General features: G+C 59.8%; 1 long non-coding RNA gene across 5 annotated transcripts in view; it reads right to left on the bottom strand.

Moving 5' to 3' along the window:
- The window catches only part of LOC308200387, a 620,245-nt gene that overhangs the window by 508,496 nt on the left and 95,804 nt on the right, over positions 1-15,945 (bottom strand). The window lies entirely within an intron of this gene.

Genomic DNA, 15,945 nt, shown 5'->3' with positions numbered 1-15,945 from the left:
CAATGGTGCCAAAGCACTCTCTGGACTCACTGCAGTGCATCCCCAGTGGTGCCACTGCACTCTCTGGACTCACTGCAGTGCATCCCCAGTGGTGCCAGTGCACTCTCTGAACTCATTGAAGTGCATTCTCATTGGTGCCAGTGCACTCTCTGGACTCACTGCAGTGCATCCCCAGGGGTGCCAGTACACTCACTGGACTCACTGCACTGCATCCCCAGTGGTGCCAGTGCACTGTCTGGACTCACTAAACTGCATCCCCAGTGGTGCCAGTGCACTCTCTGGACTCACTGCACTGCATCCCCAGTGCTGCCAGTGCACTCTCTGGACTCACTGCACTGCATCCCCAGTGGTGCCACTGCACTCTCTGGACTCACTGTACTGCTTCCCCAGTGGTGCCAGTGCACTCTCTGGACTCACTGCACTGCATCCCCAGTGGTGCCAGTGCACTCACTGGACTCACTGCAGTGCATCCCCAGTGGTGCCAGTGCACTCTCTGGAGTCACTGCACTGCATCCCCAGTGGTGCCAGTGCACTCTCTGGACTCACTGCACTGCATCCCCAGTGGTTCCAGCGCACTCTCTGGACTCACTGCACTGCATCCCCAGTAGTGCTAGTGCACTCTGTGGACTCACTGCAGTGCATCCCCAGTGGTGCCAGTGCACTCTCTGGACTCACTGAAGTGCATTCTCAGTGGTGCCAGTGCACTCTCTGGACTGACTTCAGTGCATCCCCAGTGGTCCTAGTACACTCTCTGGACTCACTGCAGTGCATCCCCAGTGGTGCCAGTGCACTCTCTGGACTCACTGCACTGCATCACCAGTGGTGCCAGTGCACTCTCTGGACTCACTGCAGTGCATCCGCAGTGGTGCCATTGCACTCTCTGGACTCACTGCACTGCATCCCCAGTGGTGCCAGTGCACTCTCTGGACTCACCGCACTGCATCCCCAGTGCTGCCAGTGCACTCTCTTGAGTCACTGCACTGCATCCCCTGTGGTGCAAGAGCACTCTCTGGACTCACAGCAGTGCATCCCCAGTGGTGCCAGTGCACTCTCTGGACTCACTGCACTGCATCCCCAGTGGTGCCAGTGCAATCTCTGGACTCACTGCAGTGCATCCCCAGTGGTGCCAGTGCACTCTCTGGACTCACAGAAGTGCATTCTCAGTGGTGCCAGTGCACTCTCTGGACTCACTGCACTGCATCCCCAGTAGTGCCAGTGCACTCTCTGGACTCACTGCAGTGCATCCCCAGTGGTGCCAGTGCACTCTCTGGACTCACTGCACTGCTTCCCCATTGGTGCCAGTGCACTCTTTCGAGTCACTGCAGTGCATCCCCAGTGGTGCCAGTGCACTCTCTGGAGTCACAGCACTGCATCCCCAGTGGTGCCAGTGCAATCTCAGGACTCACTGCACTGCATCCCCAGTGGTGCCTGTGCACTCTCTGGACTCACTGAAGTGCATCCCCAGGTGTGCCAGTGCAATCTCTGGACTCACTGCAGTGCATCCCCAGTGGTGCCAGTGCACTCTCTGGACTCACTGAAGTGCATTCTCAGTGGTGCCAGTGCACTCTCTGGACTCACTGCACTGCATCCCCAGTGGTGCCAGTGCACTCTCTGGACTCACTGCACAGCAATGCTGCCAGGGCACTCTCTGGCGTCACTGCACTGCATCCCCAGTGGTGCCAGTGCACTCTCTGGAGTCACTGAAGTGCATCCCCAGTGGTGCCAGTGCACTCTCTGGACTCACTGCAGTGCATCCCCAGTGGTGCCAGTGCACTCTCTGGACTCACTGAAGTGCATCCCCAGTGGTGCCAGTGCACTCTCTGGACTCACTGAAGTGCATTCTCACTGGTGCCAGTGCACTCTCTGGACTCGCGTCACTGCATCCCCAGTGGTGCCAGTACACTCACTGGACTCACTGCACTGCATCCCCAGTGGAGCCAGTGCACTCTCTGGGCACACTGCAGTGCATCCCCAGTGGTGCTAGTGCACTCTGGACTCACTGCACTGCATCCCCAGTGGTGCCAGTGCACTCTCTGGACTCACTGCACTGCACCCTGAGTGGTGCCAGTGCACTCTCTGGACTCACTGCAGTGCATCCCCAGTGGTGCCAGTGCACTCTCTAGAGTCACTGCGCTGCATCCCCAGTAGTGCCAGTGCACTCTCTGGACTCACTGTACTGCAATCCAGTGGTGCCAAAGCACTCTCTGGACTCCCGCCACCGCATCCCCAGTGGTGCCAGTGCACTCCCTGGACTCACTGCACCGCATCCCCAGTGGTGCCAGTGCACTCTCTGGAGTGACTGCAGTGCATCCCCAGTGGTGCCAGTGCACTCTCTGGACTCACTGCAGTGCATCACCTTTGGTGCCAGTACACTCTCTGGACACACTGAAGTGCATTCTCAGTGGTGCCAGTGCACTCTCTGGACTCACTGCGCTGCATCCCCAGGGGTGCCAGTACACTCACTGGACTCACTGCACTGCATCCCTCGTGGTGCCAGGGCACTCTCTGCAGACACTGCAGTGCATCCCCAAAGGTGACAGTGCACTCTCTGGACTCACTGCACTGCATCCCCAGTGGTGCCAGTGCACTCTCTGGACTCACTGCACTACTCCAGCCGCGGCAGACTCTCCAACCGCGGCAGCCGCACCAGCCGCGGAAGCCGCGGCAGCCGCTCCAAACGCGGCAGGCGCTCCAACCGCGGCAACCGCTCCAGCCGTGGCAGCCGCTCCACTCGGTAGCGGCTGGAGCGGCTGCCGCGGCTGGAGCGGCTGGAGCGGCTGCCGCGGCTGGAGCTCCTGCCGCGTTTGGAGCGGTTACCGCGGGTGGAGCGGCTGGAGCGGCTACCGCGGCTGGAGCGGTTGACGCGGCTGGAGCGGAAACCGAGGCTGGAGCGCCACTCTCTGGACTCACTGCACTGCATCACCAGTGGTGCCAGTGCACTCACTGGACTCACTGCACTGCATCACCAGTGGTGCCAGTGCACTCTCTGGACTCACTGCACTGCATCCACAGTGGTGCCAGTGCACTCTCTGGACTCACTGCACTGCATCCCCAGTGGTGCCAGTGCACTCTCTGGACTCACTGCAGTGCATCCCCAGTGGTGCCAGTGCGCTCTCTGGACTCACTGCACTGCATCCCCAGTGGTGCCAGTGCACTCTGTGGACTCACTGCAGTGCATCCCCAGTGGTGCCAGTGCGCTCTCTGGACTCACTGCAGTGCATCCCCCGTGGTGCAAGTGCACTCTCTGGACTCACTGGAGTGCATCACCTGTGGTGCCAGTGCACTCTCTGGACTCACTGCACTGCATCCCCAGTGCTGCCAGTGCACTCTCTGGACTCACTGCACTGCATCCCCAGGGGTGCCAGTGCACTCCCTGGACTCACTGCACTGCTACAGCCGCGGCTGCCGCTCCAGCCGCGGTAGCCCTCCATCCGTGGCAGCCGCTCCACTCGTAAGCGGCTGGAGCGGCTGCCGCGGCTGGAGCAGCTGGAAAGGCTGCCACGGCTGGAGCGGCTGCCGCGGATGGAGAGGCTGGCGCGGCTGGAGGGGCTGGAGCGGCTGCCGCGGTTCAGCGGCTGGAGCGGCTGCCGCGGCTGGAGCAGCTGGAAAGGCTGCCACGGCTGGAGCGGCTGCCGCGGATGGAGAGGCTGGCGCGGCTGGAGGGGCTGGAGCGGCTGCTGCGGTTCAGCGGCTGGAGCGGCTGCCGCGGCTGGAGCGTCTGCCGCGGCTGGAGGGGCTACCGCGGGGTTGACTCGGCTGGAGCGGATGCCGAGGCTGGAGCGGCACTCTCTGGACTCACTGAAATGCATTCTCAGTGGTGCCAGTGCACTCTCTGGACTCACTGCTCTGCATCCCCAGTGGTGCTAGTGAATTCTGGACTCACTGCACTGCATCCCCAGTGGTGCCATTGCACTCTCTGGACTCACTGCACCGCATTCCCACTGGTGTCAGTGCAGTCTGTGGACTCACTGCACTGCATCCCCAGTGGTGCCAAAGCACTCTCTGGACTCCCGACACCGTATCCCCAGTGGTGCCAGTGCATTCTCTGGACTAACGGCACTGCATCCCCAGTGGTGCCAGTGCACTCTCTGGACTAACTGCAGTGCATTCCCAGTGTTGCCGGGGCACTCTCTGGACTCACAGCACTGCATGCCCAATGGTGCCAGTGCACTCTCTGGACTAACTGCATTGCATCCCCAGTGGTGCCAGTGCACTCTCTGGACTCACTGCACTGCATCCCCAGTGGTGCCAGTGCACTCTCTGGACTCACTGCACTGCATCCCCAATGGTGCCAGTGCACTCTCTTTACTCACTGCACTGCATCCCCAAGGTGCCAGTGCACTCTCTGGACTCACTGCACTGCTCCAGCCGCGGCAGCCTCTCCAGCCGCACGAGCCGCGGCATCCGCTCCAGCCTCGGCATCCGCTCCAGCCGCGTTAACCGCTCCAGCCGCGGTAGCTCCTCCAGCCGCGCCAGCCGCTCCAGCCGCGGCAGCCGCTCCAGCCGCGGCAGCCGCTCCAGCCGCTCCAGCCGCGGCATCCGCTCCAGCCGCTCCAGCCGCGGCAGCCGCTACCACGGCGGCAGCCGCTCCAGCCGCGGCAGCCGCTCCAGCCGCTCCAGCCGAGTCAGCCGCTCCAGCCGCTACCGAGTGGAGCGGCTGCCACGGATGGAGGGATACCGCGGCTGGAGCGGCTGCCGCGGCTGGAGCAGTGCAGTGAGTCCAGGGAGTGCAAAGGCACCAGTGGGGATGGAGTGCAGTGAGTCCAAAGACTTCACTGTCACCACTGGGAATGCAGTGCAGTGAGTCCAGAGAGTGTACTGGCACCACTGGGGATGCAGCGCAGTGAGTCCAGAGAGTGCACTGGCACTACTGAGAATGCACTTCAGTGTGTCCAGAGAGTGCACTGGCACCACTGGTGATGCACTGCAGTGAGTCCAGAGAGTGCACTGGCACCACTGTGGATGCAGTGCAGTGAGTCCAGAGAGAGCACTGGCAGCACTGGGGATGCAGTGCAGTGAGTCCAGAGAGTGCACTGGCACCACTGGGGATGCACTGCAGTGAGTCCAGAGAGTGCACTGGCACCACTGGGGATGCACTGCAGTGAGTCCAGAGAGTGCACTGGCACCACTGGGGATGCAGTGCAGTGAGTCCAGAGAGTGCACTGGCACCACTAGGGATGCACTGCAGTGAGTCCAGAGAGTGCACTGGCACCACTGGGGATGCACTGCAGTCACTCCAGAGAGTGCACTGGCACCACTGGGGATGCGGTGCAGTGAGTCCAGAGAGTGGACTGGCACCACTGGGGATGCAGTGCAGTGAGTCCAGAGAGTGCACTGGAACCACTGGGGATGCGGTGGCGGGAGTCCAGAGAGTGCTTTGGCACCACTGGGGATGCAGAACAGTGAGTCCAGAGAGTGCACTGGCACCACTGGGGATGCAGCGCAGTGACTCTAGAGAGTGCACTGGCACGACTGGGGATGCGGTGCAGTGAGTCCAGAGAGTGCACTGGCACCACTCAGGGTGCAGTGCGGTGAGTCCAGAGAGTGCACTGGCACCACTGGGGATGCAGTACAGTGAGTCCAGAGAGTGCACTGGCACCACTGGGGATGCAGTGCAGTGAGTCCAGAGAGTGCACTGGCACCACTGGGGATGCACTGCAGTGAGTCCAGAGTGCACTAGCACCACTGGGGATGCAGTGCAGTGAGTCCAGAGAGTGCACTGGCACCACTGGGAATGCAGTGACGCGAGTCCAGAGAGTGCACTGGCACCACTGGGGATGCAGTGACGCGAGTCCAGAGAGTGCACTGGCACCACTGGGGATGCACTGCAGTCACTCCAGAGAGTGCACTGGCACCACTGGGGATGCAGTGCAGTGACGCCAGAGAGTGCACTGGCAGCATTGGGGATGCAGTGCAGTGAGTCCAGAGAGTGCATTGGCACCACTGGGGATGCAGCGCAGTGAGTCCAGAGAGTGCACTGGCACCACTGGGGATGCCCTGCAGTGAGTCCAGAGAGTGCACTGGCACCACTGGGGATGCACTACAGTGAGTCCAGGGATAGCACTGCCACCACTGGGGATGCAGTGCAGTGAGTCCAGAGAGTGCCCTGGCACCACTGGGGATGCCCTGCAGTGAGCCCAGAGAGTGCACTGGCACCACTGGGGATGCAGTGCAGTGAGTCCAGTGAGTGCACTGGCACCACTGGGGATGCAGTGCAGTGAGTCCAGAGAGTGCACTGGCACCACAGAGAATGCACTTCAGTGAGTACAGAGAGTGCACTGCCTCCACTGGGGATGCACTGCAGTGAGTCCAGAGAGTGCAGTGGCACCACTGGGGATGCAGTGCAGTGAGTGCAGAGAGTGCACTGGCACCACTGATGATGCAGTACAGTGAGTCCAGTGAGTGCACTGGCACAACAGGGGATGTAGTGCAGTGACTCGAGAGAGTGCACTGGAACCACTGGGGATGCAGTGCCGCGAGTCCAGAGAGTGCACTGGCTCCACTGGGGATGCGGTGCCGGAGGTCCAGAGAGTGCATTGGCACCATTGGGGATGCAGTGCATTGAGTCCAGAGAGTGCACTGGCACCAGAGGGAATGCACTGCAGTGAGTCCAGTGAGTGCACTGGCACCACTGGGGATGCACTGCAGTGAGTCCAGAGAGTGCACTGGCACCACTGGGGATGCAGTGCAGTGAGTCCAGAGTGTGCACTGGCACCATTGGGAATGCAGTGCAGTGAGTCCAGAGAGTGCACTGGCACCACTGGGGATGCAGTACAGTGAGTCCAGAGAGTGCACTGGCACCACTGGGGATGCACAGCAGTGAGTCCAGAGAGTGCATTGGCACCACTGGGGATGCAGTGCAGTGAGTCCAGAGAGTGCACTGGCACCACTGGGGATGCAGTGCAGTGAGTCCAGAGAGTGCACTGGCACCACTGGGGATGCACTGCAGTGAGTCCAGAGAGTTCACTGGCACCACTGGAGATGCACTTCAGTGAGTGCAGAGACTGCACTGGCACCACTGGGGATGCAGTGCAGTGAGTCCAGTGAGTGTACTGCCACCACTGGGGATGCACTGCAGTGAGTCCAGAGATTGCATTGGCACCACTTGGGATGCACTGCAGTGAGTCCAGAGAGTGCACTGGCACCACTGGGGATGCAGTGCAGTGAGTCCAGAGAGTGCACTGGCACCACTGGAGATGCAGTGCAGTGAGTCCAGAGAGTGCACTGGCACCACTGGGGATGCAGTACAGTGAGTCCAGAGAGTGCACTGGCACCATTGGAGATGCAGTGCAGTGAGTCCAGAGAGTGCACTGGCACCACTGGGGATGCAGTGCAGTGAGTCCAGAGAGTGCACTGGCACCACTGGGGATGCAGTGCAGTGAGTCCAGAGAGTGCACTGGCACCACTGGGGATGCAGTGCAGTGAGTCCAGAGAGTTCACTGGCACCACTGGAGATGCACTTCAGTGAGTGCAGAGACTGCACTGGCACCACTGCGGATGCAGTGCAGTGAGTCCAGTGAGTGTACTGGCACCACTGGGGATGCAGTGCAGTGAGTCCAGAGAGTGCACTGACACCACTGGGGATGCAGTGCAGTGAGTCCAGAGAGTGCTCTGGCACCACTGGGGATGCAGTACAGTGAGTCCAGAGAGTGCACTGGCACCACTGGGGATGCACAGCAGTGAGTCCAGAGAGTGCATTGGCACCACTGGGGATGCAGTGCAGTGAGTCCAGAGAGTGCACTGGCACAACTGGGGATGCAGTGCAGTGAGTCCAGAGAGTGCACTGGCACCACTGGGGATGCACAGCAGTGAGTCCACAGAGTGCACAGGCACCACTGGGGATGCAGTGCAGTGAGTCCAGAGAGTGCACTGGCACCACTGGGGATGCAGTACAGTGAGTCCAGAGAGTGCACTGGCACCACTGGGGATGCACAGCAGTGAGTCCAGAGAGTGCACTGGCACCACTGGGGATGCAGTGCAGTGAGTCCAGAGAGTGCACTGGCACCATTGGAGATGCAGTGCAGTGAGTCCAGAGAGTGCACTGGCACCACTGGGGATGCAGTGCAGTGAGTCCAGAGAGTGCACTGGCAACACTTGGGATGCACTGCAGTGAGTCCAGAGTGTGCACTGGCACCACTGGGAATGCAGTACAGTGAGTCCAGAGAGTGCACTGGCACCACTGGGGATGCAGTGCAGTGAGTCCAGAGAGTGCACTGGCACCGCTGGGGATGCAGTGCAGTGAGTCCAGAGAGTGCACTGGCACCACTGGGGATGCACTGCAGTGAGTCCAGAGAGTTCACTGGCACCACTGGAGATGCACTTCAGTGAGTGCAGAGACTGCACTGGCACCACTGGGGATGCAGTGCAGTGAGTCCAGTGAGTGTACTGGCACCACTGGGGATGCACTGCAGTGAGTCCAGAGAGTGCACTTGCACCACTGGGGATGCAGTGCAGTGAGTCCAGAGAGTGCACTGGCACCACTGGGAATGCAGTGCAGTGAGTCCAGAGAGTGCACTGGCACCAATGGGGATGCACTTCAGTGAGTCCACAGAGTGCACTGGCACCACTGGGGATGCAGTGCAGTGAGTCCAGAGAGTGCACTGGCACCATTGGAGATGCAGTGCAGTGAGTCCAGAGAGTGCACTGGCACCACTGGGGATGCAGTGCAGTGAGTCCAGAGAGTGCACTGGCACCACTGGGTATGCACTGCAGTGAGTCCAGAGAGTTCACTGGCACCACTGGGGATGCACTTCAGTGAGTGCAGAGACTGCACTGGCACCACTGGGGATGCAGTGCAGTGAGTCCAGTGAGTGTACTGGCACCACTGGGGATGCACTGCAGTGAGTCCAGAGAGTGCATTGGCACCATTTGGGATGCACTGTAGTGAGTCCAGAGAGTGCACTGGCACCACTGGGGATGCAGTGCAGTGAGTCCAGAGAGTGCACTGGCACCACTGGGGATGCACTTCAGTGAGTCCAGAGAGTGCACGGGCTCCACTGGGAATGCACTGCAGTGAGTCCACAGAGTGCACTGGCACCACTGGGGATGCAGTGCAGTGAGTCCAGAGAGTGCACTGGCTCCACTGGGGATGCAGTGCAGTGAGTCCAGAGAGTGCTCTGGCACCACTGGGGATGCAGTGCAGTGAGTCCACAGAGTGCACTAGCACCACTGGGGATGCAGTGCAGTGAGTCCAGAGAGTGCACTGGCACCACTGGGGATGCAGTGCAGTGAGTCCAGAGAGTGCACTGGCACCACTGGGGATGCAGTGCAGTGAGTCCAGAGTGTGCACTGGCACCATTGGGAATGCAGTGCAGTGAGTCCAGAGATCGCACTGGCACCACTGGGGATGCAGTGCAGTGAGTCCAGAGAGTGCACTGGCACCACTGGGGATGCACTGCAGTGAGTCCAGAGAAGGCACTGGCACCACTGGGGATGCACTGCAGTGAGTCCAGAGAGTGCACTGGCACCACTGGGGATGCAGTGCAGTGAGTCCAGAGAGTGCACTGGCACCAGAGGGAATGCACTGCAGTGAGTCCAGTGAGTGCACTGGCACCACTGGGGATGCAGTGCAGTGAGTGCAGGGAGTGCACTGGCACCACTGGGGATGCAGTGCAGTGAGTCCAGAGAGTGCACTGCCACCACTGGGGATGCAGTGCAGTGAGTCCAGAGAGTGCACAGGCAGCACTGGGGATGCAGTGCAGTGAGTCCAGAGAGTGCTCTGGCACCACTGGTGATGCAGTGCAGTGAGTCCAGAGAGTGCACTGGCACCACTGGCGATGCAGTGCAGTGAGCCCAGAGAGTGCACTGGCACCACTGGTGATGCACTGCAGTTACTCCAGAGAGTGCACTGGCACCACTGGGGATGCACTGCAGTGAGTCCAGAGAGTGCACTGGCACCACTGTTGATGCACTGCAGTGAGTCCAGAGAGTGCAATGGCACCACTGAGAATGCCCTTCAGTGAGTCCAGAGAGTGCACTGGCACCACTGGGGATGCACTGCAGTGAGTCCACAGAGTGCACTAGCACCACTGGGGATGCAGTGCAGTGAGTCCAGAGAGTGTACTGGCACCACTGGGGATGCAATGCAGTGAGTCCAGAGAGTGCACTTGCACCACTGAGAATGCACTTCAGTGAGTCCAGAGAGCGCACTGGCACCACTGGGGATGCAGTGCAGTGAGTCCAGAGAGTGCACTAGCACCACTGGGAATGTAGTGCAGTGAATCCAGTGAGTGCACTGGCACCACTGGGGATGCAGTGCAGTGAGTCCAGAGAGTGCACTGGCACCACTGGGGATGCACTGCAGTGAGCCCAGAGAGTGCACTGGCACCACTGGAGATGCAGTACAGTGAGTCCAGTGAATGCACTGGCAACACTGGGGATGCAGTGCAGTGAGTCCAGAGAGTGCACTGGCACCACTGGAGATGCAGTATAGTGACTCCAGTGAGTGCACTGGCACCACTGGGGATGCAGTGCAGTGAGTCCAGAGAGTGCACTGCCACTACTGGGGATGCACTGCAGTGAGTCCAGAGAGTGCACTGGCACCACTGATGATGCAGTACAGTGAGTCCAGTGAGTGCACTGGCACCACTGGGGATGTAGTGCAGTGACTCGAGAGAGTGCACTGGCACCACTGGGGATGCAGTGCAGTGACTCCAGAGAGTGCACTGGCACCACTTGGGATGCAGTGCAGTGAGTCCAGAGAGTGCACTGGCACCACTGGGGATGCAGTGCAGTGAGTCCAGAGAGTGCATTGGCACCACTGGGGATGCAGTGCAGTGAGTCCAGAGAGTGCACTGGCACCACTGGGGATGCACTGCAGTGAGTCCACAGAGTGCACTGGTACCACTGGGGATGCACTACAGTGAGTCCAGGGATAGCACTGCCACCACTGGGGATGCAGTGCAGTGAGTCCAGAGAGTGCACTGGCACCACTGGGGATGCCCTGCAGTGAGCCCAGAGAGTGCACTGGCACCACTGGGGATGCAGTGCAGTGAGTCCAGTGAGTGCACTGGCACCACTGGGGATGCAGTGCAGTGAGTCCAGAGAGTGCACTGGCACCACAGAGAATGCACTTCAGTGAGTCCAGAGAGTGCACTGCCTCCACTGGGGATGCACTGCAGTGAGTCCAGAGAGTGCACTGGCACCACTGGGGATGCAGTGCAGTGAGTCCAGAGAGTGCACTGGCACCACTGATGATGCAGTACAGTGAGTCCAGTGAGTGCACTGGCACAACAGGGGATGTAGTGCAGTGACTCGAGAGAGTGCACTGGAACCACTGGGGATGCAGTGCCGCGAGTCCAGAGAGTGCACTGGCTCCACTGGGGATGCGGTGCCGGAGGTCCAGAGAGTGCATTGGCACCACTGGGGATGCAGTGCAGTGAGTCCAGAGAGTGCACTGGCACCACTGGGGATGCAGTGCAGTGAGTCCAGAGAGTGCACTGGCACCAGAGGGAATGCACTGCAGTGAGTCCAGTGAGTGCACTGGCACCACTGTGGATGCACTGCAGTGAGTCCAGAGAGTGCACTGGCACCACTGGGGATGCAGTGCAGTGATTCCAGAGAGTGCACTGGCACCACTGGAGATGCAGTGCAGTGAGTCCAGAGAGTGCACTGGCACCACTGGGGATGCAGTACAGTGAGTCCAGAGAGTGCACTGGCACCACTGGGGATGCACAGCAGTGAGTCCAGAGAGTGCATTGGCACCACTGGGGATGCAGTGCAGTGAGTCCAGAGAGTGCACTGGCACCACTGGGGATGCAGTGCAGTGAGTCCAGAGAGTGCACTGGCACCACTGGGGATGCACTGCAGTGAGTCCAGAGAGTTCACTGGCACCACTGGAGATGCACTTCAGTGAGTGCAGAGACTGCACTGGCACCACTGGGGATGCAGTGCAGTGAGTCCAGTGAGTGTACTGGCACCACTGGGGATGCACTGCAGTGAGTCCAGAGATTGCATTGGCACCACTTGGGATGCACTGCAGTGAGTCCAGAGAGTGCACTGGCACCACTGGGGATGCAATGCAGTGCAGTGAGTCCAGAGAGTGCACTGACACCACTGGAGATGCAGTGCAGTGAGTCCAGAGAGTGCACTGGCACCACTGGGGATGCAGTACAGTGAGTCCAGAGTGTGCACTGGCACCATTGGAGATGCAGTGCAGTGAGTCCAGAGAGTGCACTGGCACCACTGGGGATGCAGTGCAGTGAGTCCAGAGAGTGCACTGGCACCACTGGGGATGCAGTGCAGTGAGTCCAGAGAGTGCACTGGCACCACTGGGGATGCTCTGCAGTGAGTCCAGAGAGTTCACTGGCACCACTGGAGATGCACTTCAGTGAGTGCAGAGACTGCACTGGCACCACTGGGGATGCAGTGCAGTGAGTCCAGTGAGTGTACTGGCACCACTGGGGATGCACTGCAGTGAGTCCAGAGATTGCATTGGCACCACTGGGGATGCACTGCAGTGAGTCCAGAGAGTGCACTTGCACCACTGGGGATGCAGTGCAGTGAGTCCAGAGAGTGCACTGGCACCACTGGGGATGCAGTGCAGTGAGTCCAGAGAGTGCTCTGGCACCACTGGGGATGCAGTACAGTGAGTCCAGAGAGTGCACTGGCACCACTGGGGATGCACAGCAGTGAGTCCAGAGAGTGCATTGGCACCACTGGGGATGCAGTGCAGTGAGTCCAGAGAGTGCACTGGCACAACTGGGGATGCAGTGCAGTGAGTCCAGAGAGTGCACTGGCACCACTGGGGATGCACAGCAGTGAGTCCACAGAGTGCACAGGCACCACTGGGGATGCAGTGCAGTGAGTCCAGAGAGTGCACTGGCACCACTGGGGATGCAGTACAGTGAGTCCAGAGAGTGCACTGGCACCACTGGGGATGCACAGCAGTGAGTCCAGAGAGTGCACTGGCACCACTGGGGATGCAGTGCAGTGAGTCCAGAGAGTGCACTGGCACCATTGGAGATGCAGTGCAGTGAGTCCAGAGAGTGCACTGGCACCACTGGGGATGCAGTGCAGTTAGTCCAGAGAGTGCACTGGCAACACTGGGGATGCACTGCAGTGAGTCCAGAGAGTGCACTGGCACCACTTGGGATGCACTGCAGTGAGTCCAGAGTGTGCACTGGCACCACTGGGAATGCAGTACAGTGAGTCCAGAGAGTGCACTGGCACCACTGGGGATGCAGTGCAGTGAGTCCAGAGAGTGCACTGGCACCGCTGGGGATGCAGTGCAGTGAGTCCAGAGAGTGCACTGGCACCACTGGGGATGCACTGCAGTGAGTCCAGAGAGTTCACTGGCACCACTGGAGATGCACTTCAGTGAGTGCAGAGACTGCACTGGCACCACTGGGGATGCAGTGCAATGAGTCCAGTGAGTGTACTGGCACCACTGGGGATGCACTGCAGTGAGTCCAGAGAGTGCATTGGCACCACTTGGGATGCACTGCAGTGAGTCCAGAGAGTGCACTGGCACCACTGGGGATGCAGTGCAGTGAGTCTAGAGAGTGCACTGGCACCACTGGGGATGCAGTGCAGTGAGTCCAGAGAGTGCACTGGCACCAATGGGGATGCACTTCAGTGAGTCCACAGAGTGCACTGGCACCACTGGGGATGCAGTGCAGTGAGTCCAGAGAGTGCACTGGCACCACTGGGGATGCAGTGCAGTGAGTCCAGAGAGTGCACTGGCACCACTGGGGATGCACTGCAGTGAGTCCAGAGAGTTCACTGGCACCACTGGAGATGCACTTCAGTGAGTGCAGAGACTGCACTGGCACCACTGGGGATGCAGTGCAGTGAGTCCAGTGAGTGTACTGGCACCACTGGGGATGCACTGCAGTGAGTCCAGAGATTGCATTGGCACCACTGGGGATGCAGTGCAGTGAGCCCAGAGAGTGCACTTGCACCACTGGGGATGCAGTGCAGTGAGTCCAGAGAGTGCACTGACACCACTGGGGATGCAGTGCAGTGAGTCCAGAGAGTGCTCTGGCACCACTGGGGATGCAGTACAGTGAGTCCAGAGAGTGCACTGGCACCACTGGGGATGCACAGCAGTGAGTCCAGAGAGTGCATTGGCACCACTGGGGATGCAGTGCAGTGAGTCCAGAGAGTGCACTGGCACAACTGGGGATGCAGTGCAGTGAGTCCAGAGAGTGCACTGGCACCACTGGGGATGCACAGCAGTGAGTCCAGAGAGTGCACTGGCACCACTGGGGATGCAGTGCAGTGAGTCCAGAGAGTGCACTGGCACCACTGGGGATGCAGTACAGTGAGTCCAGAGAGTGCACTGGCACCACTGGGGATGCACAGCAGTGAGTCCAGAGAGTGCACTGGCACCACTGGGGATGCAGTGCAGTGAGTCCAGAGAGTGCACTGGCACCATTGGAGATGCAGTGCAGTGAGTCCATAGAGTGCACTGGCACCACTGGGGATGCAGTGCAGTGAGTCCAGAGAGTGCACTGGGAACACTGGGGATGCACTGCAGTGAGTCCAGAGAGTGCACTGGCACCACTTGGGATGCACTGCAGTGAGTCCAGAGTGTGCACTGGCACCACTGGGAATGCAGTACAGTGAGTCCAGAGAGTGCACTGGCACCACTGGGGATGCACTGCAGTGAGTCCAGAGATTGCATTGGCACCACTTGGGATGCACTGCAGTGAGTCCAGAGAGTGCACTGGCACCACTGGGGATGCACTGCAGTGAGTCCAGAGAGTTCACTGGCACCACTGGAGATGCACTTCAGTGAGTGCAGAGACTGCACTGGCACCACTGGGGATGCAGTGCAGTGAGTCCAGTGAGTGTACTGGCACCACTGGGGATGCACTGCAGTGAGTCCAGAGAGTGCATTGGCACCACTTGGGATGCACTGCAGTGAGTCCAGAGAGTGCACTGGCACCACTGGGGATTCAGTGCAGTGAGTCCAGAGAGTGCACTGGCACCACTGGGGATGCAGTGCAGTGAGTCCAGAGAGTGCACTGGCACCAATGGGGATGCACTTCAGTGAGTCCACAGAGTGCACTGGCACCACTGGGGATGCAGTGCAGTGAGTCCAGAGAGTGCACTGGCACCATTGGAGATGCAGTGCAGTGAGTCCAGAGAGTGCACTGGCACCACTGGGGATGCAGTGCAGTGAGTCCAGAGAGTGCACTGGCACCACTGGGGATGCACTGCAGTGAGTCCAGAGAGTTCACTGGCACCACTGGGGATGCACTTCAGTGAGTGCAGAGACTGCACTGGCACCACTGGGGATGCAGTGCAGTGAGTCCAGTGAGTGTACTGGCACCACTGGGGATGCACTGCAGTGAGTCCAGAGAGTGCATTGGCACCACTTGGGATGCACTGTAGTGAGTCCAGAGAGTGCACTTGCACCACTGGGGATGCAGTGCAGTGAGTCCAGAGAGTGCACTGGCACCACTGGGGATGCGGTGCAGTGAGTCCAGAGAGTGCACTGGCACCAATGGGGATGCACAGCAGTGAGTCCACAGAGTGCACTGGCACCACTGGGGATGCAGTACAGTGAGTCCAGAGAGTGCACTGGCACCACTGGGGATGCACTGCAGTGAGTCCAGAGAGTGCTCTTGCACCACTGGCGATGCAGTGCAGTGAGTCCAGAGAGTGCACTAGCACCACTGGGGATGCAGTGCAGTCAGTCCAGTGAGTGTACTGGCACCACTGGGGATGCACTGCAGTGAGTCCAGAGAGTGCACTGGCACCACTGAGAATGCACTTCAGTGAGTCCAGAGAGTGCACTGGCACCACTGGGGATGCAGTGCAGTGAGTCCAGAGAGTGCACTGGCATCACTGGGGATGCACTTCAGTGAGTCCAGAGAGTGCACGGGCTCCACTGGGAATGCACTGCAGTGAGTCCACAGAGTGCACTGGCACCACTGGGGATGCAGTGCAGTGAGTCCAGAGAGTGCACTGGCTCCACTGGGGATGCAGTGCAGTGAG

Source organism: Anser brachyrhynchus (assembly GCF_964034855.1).
Source record: "Anser brachyrhynchus genome assembly, chromosome: 10".
Taxonomy (NCBI): Eukaryota; Metazoa; Chordata; class Aves; order Anseriformes; family Anatidae; genus Anser; species Anser brachyrhynchus.
This window is presented reverse-complemented; position numbering and strand designations above follow the sequence as displayed.